This window comes from Bos taurus, chromosome 18, assembly GCF_002263795.3.
Source record: "Bos taurus isolate L1 Dominette 01449 registration number 42190680 breed Hereford chromosome 18, ARS-UCD2.0, whole genome shotgun sequence".
NCBI lineage: Eukaryota > Metazoa > Chordata > Mammalia > Artiodactyla > Bovidae > Bos > Bos taurus.
The window spans coordinates 26960117-26968713 of NC_037345.1; positions in this window are offsets into that span (position 1 = coordinate 26960117).

The window sequence follows — 8597 nt, forward strand, 5'->3', positions numbered from 1 at the left end:
CCTTTCCAGTCCCCTGGCCACTGCTGAGTTTTCCAAATTTGCTGATATATTGAGTGCAGCACTTTCACAGCATCATCACTTAGGATTTGAAATAGCTCAACTGGAATTTCATCACCTCCACTAGCTTTGTTCGTAGTGATGCTTCTTAAGGCCCACTTAACTTTGCATTCCAGGATGTCTGGCTCTAGGTGAGTGACCACACCATCGTGGTTATCTGGGTCATGAAGATCTTTTTTTGTACAGTTCTCTTATGTATTCTTTCCACCTCTTCTTAATATCTTCTGCATATGTTAGGTCCATACCATTTCTGTCCTTTATTGTGCCCATCTTTGCATGTTATGTTCCCTTGGTGTCTCTAATTTTCTTGAAGAGATCTCTAGTCTTTCCCATTCTATTGTTTTCCTCTATTTGCACTGATCACTGAGGAAGGCTTTCGTATCTCTCGTTGCTATTCTTTGGAACTCTGCTTTCAGATGGGTATATCTTGCCTTTTCTCCTTTAACTTTAGCTTCTCTTCTTTTCACAGCTATTTGTAAGGCCTCCCCAGACAGCCATTTTGCTTTTTTGCATTTCTTTTTCTTGGGGGGGTCTTGATCACTGCCTCTTGTACAATGTCACAAACCTCCGTCCATAGTTCTTCAGGTACTCTATCAAATCTAATCCCCTGAGTCTATTTGTCACTTCTACAGTATAATTGTAAGGAATTTGATTTATGTCATACCTGAATGGTCTAGCGGTTTTCCTTACTTTCTTCAATTTAATTCTGAATTTTGCAATTCTAATGTTAAGTCTTCATCATTCTAGCTAGGGGAATGTGGAAAAATCACTTACCATTTCAGTACCTCATTTTCTTCATCTGAAAAAATGGGATGATAATAGTGGCATTCCATGGGATAGTTTATGGGAATTAAATGTGAAGCTATGAGCACAATGTCTGCCATATGCAAGTTGATGTTACTTGCTATTGTTAATATCTTTAGCATTATTCTTTTTTATGACTTCAAATTACCCCTGTGTATGGGACAGTGTCATTCATTAACTATACATTTGTTGTATGATGACATTACACATTTCCTTAGACATTAAAATTAGCTGATAAATCAGTTTCTGTCCTTAAGGCGCTTAAAGTTAGGGATTTAGGCAGCATGGTTGTATTATCATGCACAAGACCATCTGACTATCAGGCCAGTAGCAAAAAGGGGTTTTAAGGAAAGCTTCCTGCAGGAGGCCTACCTGAACCAGATCATGCCATGAAAATAGCAGTTAGTTAGAAGTGGGTTAGGAAGACTGTGATATGGTGGTGGAAGAAACAGCATGGAGAAAAACCCATGCTATCTACAAGAGTATTAAACTGCCATCAGTCGATGTATGTCAGCTTCGATTAATTGTGAATGAGCCCAATAACTGCCCTTCCCTTTATGCAAGGTACAATATTCCAACGTGACATACATGACTTCTTTCAATCTACATCATCTCAAAAAATTATTTGTTATTATTATTATCATAATTTTACAAATATGGAAACTGAGACACAGAAAGAGCAAATTTTTTGCCTGTGGGCTTACTCACACAGAGCAGCAGAGTCAGGGTTTGAGCTTACCAGTCTCTTTTCACAGTCTCTCTCTCTATAACCTACTTAAACAACAGAAAACCCTGGGATTGAGGAACTGGTCCATAGTTTTTAACTGTGACTACAGAAATCAACCCAGTTCTTTCTAGCATCAGCAACTTGGAAGTATGATGCAGGAGGCAGACCATCTGTTGTGGGACTATCAGACCAGGCTTTATCTCCATCCTGCAAGAAGGATGAAGAGCCATAGCAAGCTGCTGAAGCTCTTGACTGTACCAGCTGGACCTTTTCAAAGACTGCCCAAAACGTCAGAGGGCTTCCGGTCTTCATAAGCATACCATCACACATTGAGATGTCCCTTATATGCTCAGCTGCCGTGAGTGATCTGCCCAAATGATCAAAACAACACACAGTTAAGCAAACATCACAATTAGCTACAATTAATGCATTAATTAGCTACAATTAGATGCATTCTTGTTTACTTTCTGCTGTCTAAATAGAACGACCTTTCAAGTTTCTTCTAAATTGTAGTTTATGAAGAAAAGAAAGACTTGAATTATCTCTATATCCCAACTCCTCCTTGTAAAAATACATTATATATCTTAAAGGAATTTAATTTTAAATTTAATTTCATTCTCTCAGTTAAAAAAAATTCAGAGAGTCCTTATTTTGAGTTAGAGAAAAAGATGTCGTTGACATCAAATCAGCTTGCAGGAAATGCAGTCATAGGTCCCATGGAATCTGATTGTGACACAGTCCTCAGGTGAATCACGTGCACTTTAAAGTCTGAGAAGCTCTGAAAAAACTATTCCAATTAACTCAGGTGTTTTAATGTATTGTTTTTTGCAGTCAGAAACAAATTAAAAATTCATCTCAGGAATATATAACTCCTTAGAAGTATCAGATCAATGGGAAAACAGTTGAAAGTGCCAACAGCCCTCAAAGTTTTTGACCATGAAATATGGAGAATGTAAGTAGCAGAGCCAATTGTGTTTTCTGTAATTATTGGTCCTATTGAGAAAAGAATTTGTTTTTAATTTTCCTTTTCAAGTTAGCCAGCCTTATTTATTTTCTGATGTACATACCATCAGCAATCAAGTTGCAAGAACAAAAAGACTGTTTTTCTCCTTAAGAGTGCTTTCTTTCATCACCAAATTAGCATGGTAATCCTAGATCTTGGTGGTCATGTTGTTATGACTTCTAAATGGAGAGCCGTCACAGTCAAATTCCTGCCTTCCTAAAAGCTTTGCTGTTAGGTATCAGTGTCTTGTTTGGCGATACATGGATGGTGTGCCTGCTACTGTTTGGTTCTTTAATTATAAGCATTTTCCCTTTGCGGGAATAACTAATTGGACCAACGCTTAAATTAATCTGAGTGTGCCATTTTTGATAAAAATTTTCTAGCTGTAATAAACAGGACAGAGTGGCAAGGATTAAAAAAAATAGTAAAACAGAAAAGATTAGAGAGTCTTGAAGCAGGCTTATTTATATATGTTGCAGTTGATTTATAAAAAAGGTTCTACTGCATGTGATGAATGGAGCCGAATCAGTTCCATACATAGATCTAATAGACCATTTAGATCTTGGATACCAATCGATTAAGATCAATTAGTTAGAGATCAAACACATGGAAAAGTAGTCACTGGATTCAAGGAAAGTATTTTAGAGAATCTGGAAGACATGGTGCTTTGTAATGTTTACCTTAAAGAAGGGCTAACGTGGGCCAAAATTCTTCAATACGTAACAAAATGTTGGAGTTTAGTCCTAGATTTGTCATTCTTCCTGTTCTCATCTAGCGTTTTTCACTTATTATTCCCTCATTGCTAAATCAAGCCATGCAGGTCCATCTCTTTGCCCTGTCTCTGCCCATCTTTTAAGTTTCACTATCCAATTTTCCACTCTAGGTTTCCCCATATTACTTGAAAATAATTTCAAAAGTGCATTTTTTTGTATACTATTTACAGAAAATCATGCCAGTATTTTTTAAAAACTGGTTTTTGGGGAGGCATGGTTTTCTATTTCAAGATACTCTAATCCAGAAATTTTAAAAAGGAAGCACTAGAAAATTTTATGTCAAAATATGTCACTTACAATATTTGTGAGCTGCCCACATTTCTCTTAAAATTTTTCCGAGTAGAGGGAATTAATGGCAGGTTTTAGGCAGGTTTAATTTTCTGAGTTATGCAGAAAAAAAATCTTGAAATATTTGTGTTATGGTCAGTGATGTGTTGGTAAATGCTTAATAAGAGGCCAAATGGAAAACAAAAAAGCAAGCAAAACCCTGGAATTTCCTAAGATTATATGAGGATCTGTTAAAACTGCTGTATCAATAAAAGATATATTTTGTCAAAAAAAAAAAAAAAAACAAAAGTGCATTTTTCCCCCTCATGTTTTAAAGCTGCCGCACACCACTCTATCCAGTCTGGAAGTTCTGCCCAACCTTCTGACTAATCTTTCACATAGGTGACCTTAATGTAAGATCTCTTGGGGTAGGGAGGTAACTCTGCATAGAAAATTCAGTTGGATCTTGAAACTGTGAGAGCGAATGTTTGTAGTGGAAATCTGTCATATTCCTGCTAGAAATCTCCCTGGGGAATGAAGCTTTGCCTACTGTTGAACTAAGCTTGTGGTAGATTGTGGTAGTTTCTTTCTGTGGGAGAACGGTTCCATTCTTAGGCTCTGTTTGCAATTTGCTTTGGCCAATTAAATGTGAGGAGAAGTAACACATGCTGGTGCCAAGCGGAAGCTTAAAGACTCATTTACAAGCAAGAAATGCCTTTCCCTCTATATTCTGTGTCATCTTGAGATGTCCTAAATTGTCATCGCTCCTTCAGCGTACATCCTGAAACGGAAAAGACATGTGTGTGGAAATAGCCACAGTCTACCCATGACTGCTAACCAGTGTGAATGAGAAAGAAATCTGTGTTGCTGCAAGTGGAGGGTACCACAACTTGATAGCTTAAATGTCTCTTTGGCATGTGGATTGTTTCAAGCTGAAAACCCTCAAGTTCTGAAAGACTCAGAAAGAAACTTGGCCCTTCCTCCTAACTTCCTAAAAGAATTTAGACAGAGCATTTCTGGAATATTGTTATCACCAGAGCTATCTGAAAGAGCATGGGGTAGGGGTGGTGGTGGAGACTCTTAAGAAGGGCCTAGTGCTCAGGATCCACTCTGTGTCCCATTGTCTCTGTAGGGCCCAGCAAACATGTATTTATGCAACATTTGTTTTTTCCATCTTCAAATGTTGGCTCAGTGGTAAAGAATTTGCCTATCAGTGCAAGAGATGTGGATTTGGTGCCTGGGTTGGGAAGATGTCCTGGAGAAAGAAATGGCAGCCCACTCTAGTATTCTTGCCTGGGAAATCCCATGGACAGAGGAGCTTGGCAGGGGACAGTCCATGGGGTCACAAAGAGTCAGGCACAACTCAGAGACTAAATAACTCCATATGATGATATGATGTCCCAAACCACTAACCCCAGCATCCTTTTTTTTTTTTCTTTAGCTTAAGATGGTATTTAAGGTGGGGTCTTTGGCTATTTGGGTGAGTTACTCTGTTTTCCATGGTCTCTCCCATGTATGTATGTTATTAAGCTTTTGTTTGATTTCTCCTATAAATCTGTCTCATGTCAATTTAATACTTGGACCAGCAAGAAGAACCTAGAAGAGTAGAGGAAGATGTTTTACCTCTCTGACTCAAGGCATGGTTTTAGAGTCTCTGTTTTTGCAGGATAATCAAGCCAAATCTGACTAACACAGTGGGTTTTGAGTGAAATTCACTGCACTGCCAGGTCTAGGAGTGAACATATAACCTAATCCAAGTCATACATGTCTCTCATCTTTCTGGACACAAATGACTGGTTAGGTAATAGAATTTGGGAGCTAAGTTAGGTCAGCGGGATTTAATATTGGAATTCCTTTTGGTGCTATTCAGATTAGGCACCTGTTTTTACTCAGGGATTATGGAAACAACATTTTGTATATGTAGAATTTCCAGACCCTGCAATGAAGGAGGAGCCTATCTGAATGTGCAGTTAACACAGTAGAATGTAGAATCAAGAGGTGGTAAGTGAAAAAGATAATTCTGGGTAAGACTATGATTCAAAAGTCTGACCTAAAATCTGTCTCTGAACTTTTCACAGCAGTTAAGAATACTGACCAGTAGTACAATGTGTGTGTGTGTGTGTGTGTGTGTGTGTGTGTGTGTGTGTAATAAAGTTTGGTTACAAGAGGTGCAAACCGTCAAATCATAACTACCAGGCATGTGTATAATCTCTTTTTCTTTAAACTCTTTGTGACCCCATGGACTATACAGCCCATGGAATTCTTCAGGCCACAATACTGGAGTAGGTAGCGTTTCCCTTCTCCAGGGGATCTTCCCAACCCAGGGATCGTACCCAGGTCCCCCACATTGAAGGCAGATTCTTTACCATCTGAGCCACCAGGGAAGCCCAAGAATACTTGAGTGTGTAGCCTATCCCTTCTAAAGGCGGTCTTCCCGACCCAGGAATTGAACCAGGGTCTCTTGCATTGCAGGTGGATTCTTTACCAGCTGAGCTATCAGGAAAGCCCCTTCTTAGGTTCAGCTTTAATTAAACCATAACTTGGGAGACCTAAAAATAACTAAACAGGATAGAATGTGTAAATTATTTCAAATTCTGGTGATCATAATCAATCTGATTACTGAAGTTTATTTTTTCTGCTTAAAAATAGTTTACTACAGATAACATACAATAAAAGTAGGACAGGGAAATGAAAATACATACATTTTATTCATTGGATTCGTTTCTGCTTAAACTTTTCCAGTTGCATGAAGGTAAATAATTTAGAAGTGGAATATAGCATAGAGAGATTTTTGTGTCCAAAGTTGACCAATGTACCTTTATGCCAAGACACTGAGGATGAGCGGTGATCAATGTTGAGGATTTTTTTTTTTTTTTGCTAGTAAATGTTTGCTGTTAATAGTTATATTAAATATATAATGAGATATTAAATATTTTCAAAACCTCATTTTTTAACATTTCAAAACAAATAACATAAACCATATTGGTGCGTGTTGTTCAGTTGCTAAGTCATGGTTGACTGCAACCCCAGGGACAGAGACCAGGCTCCTCTGGCCTCCACTATCTCCTAGAATTTGCTCAAATTCATGTCCATTGAGTTGGTGATGCTATCTAGCCATTTCATCCTCTGTTACCCCCTTCTCCTCCTGCCCTCAATCTTTCCGAGCATCAGGGTCTTTTCCAGTGAGTTGGCTCTTTGTATCACGTGGCCAAAGTATTGGAGCTTCAACTTCAGCCTCAGTCCTTCCAGTGAATATTCAGGGTTGGTTTTCTTTAAGATTGAGTGGTTTGATCTCCTTGAGAGAGTTCATAGAACTCAAGAGTCTTCTCCAGCACCACAATTCAAAACATCAGTTCTTTGGCACTCAGTCTTCTTTATGGTCCAACTCTCACATCCATACATGACTACTGGAAAAACTGTATCTTTGACTATGTGGACCTTTTTCAGCAAAGTGATGTCTCTGCTTTTTAATATGCTGTCATGACCGTAAACTAATTCTGTGGATGAGTAGACAAAAGTATTTTCTTTCAGTAATAGTTAAAGTAAAATATATGAGAAGGGATGAAAAAATACTGAAAACTTAAGCAACTTTCTAAGTTGCCTTAATTTCCTCTTCCTATTCAATTAATTCTGGCCTAAATACTGCCATTTTATTCTCCAGGCATGCACATTCCCACAACTACAAACAGTTTGGTCTCAATTAATGTAAAATCACAACCCACTTTGGCTGGAATATCAAGATATTGGAGGGGAAAGGTTTCTAAACTTTAATAATCTAGATAATTGCTTCAACTCTCCACTTTGCTGGGGAATCTAGTCATAATTAACCAATTAAATCACATCAGCAGTTCACTTTTCCCCTAAGCATAGAGTTTGGAAAGATAAAAGAGAAAGAGGGAGAGAGACTAGAGAATCTATCTAAACATAAATGTCATTCCATTATAGAGCCTTATTAAATATATTTAAATGTTTTAATTTCTAGCACTCTGTTGTTCCTAATGAACTCTGCAGGGATTGAAAATGAATTTTTATTCTGAGATTTTTGTCCCTTTTGAATTGCAAAGAGCATTCCTCTTGAATTTCCACTAGATATAATGAAACATATTTTAATATTGCATCAAGCTAACCCCCTGAAGAGACAACTGTCAAAAATCCACGGTATCTTTAAATCACTTTAATAATTACATTTTGCTCCATGCACAGTAATAGGTAAGAAACCATTTGTTTAACTTTATTGTTGCCCTAGTATTTTCCATACTGTTCTGTTACACACTCTCTAAGCAAGACTGAGTAGTTCAGTGAGGTTGGAGTTCAGGGTGTATGGAGATAGATAGTAAGAGATGGATATGAAAATAAAAGTTCAGACCAGAATATAAAGGTGCTTAAACACAACTGAACAAAAACAGCAACAACAAAAAGACCATGTATAAAGTTTTAACATTCAGGGACTAATACGGTACCTAATAACAAGATATGGCACCCCACTCCAGTACTCTTGCCTGGAAAATCCCGTGGACAGAGGAGCCTGGTAGGCTGCAGTCCATGAGGTCGCTAAGAGTCAGACACAACTGAGCGACTTCACTTTCATTTTTCACTTTCATGCATTGGAGAAGGAAATAGCAACCCACTCCAGTGTTCTTGCCTGGAGAATCCCAGGGACGTGGGAGCCTGGTGGGCTGCCGTCTATGGGGTCCCACAGAGTCGGACACGACTGAAGCGACTTAGCAGCAGCAGCAGCAATAACAAGATAACTAAAATTAATGTAACTGGTACTAGTGTCATATAACATGTAATGTTACATGTTTTGCATTTATATACATTATTGTAGTTAATCTTCCCAACAGATCTTCCAGACAGGTGCTGTTATTATAAACATCATCTCATATATATAGAGACTGAAGCTTAAAGTGTTTAAGATCACACCCAGGTAAATAAGTCAAATTCATATTGTCAGACCTCAGTATCT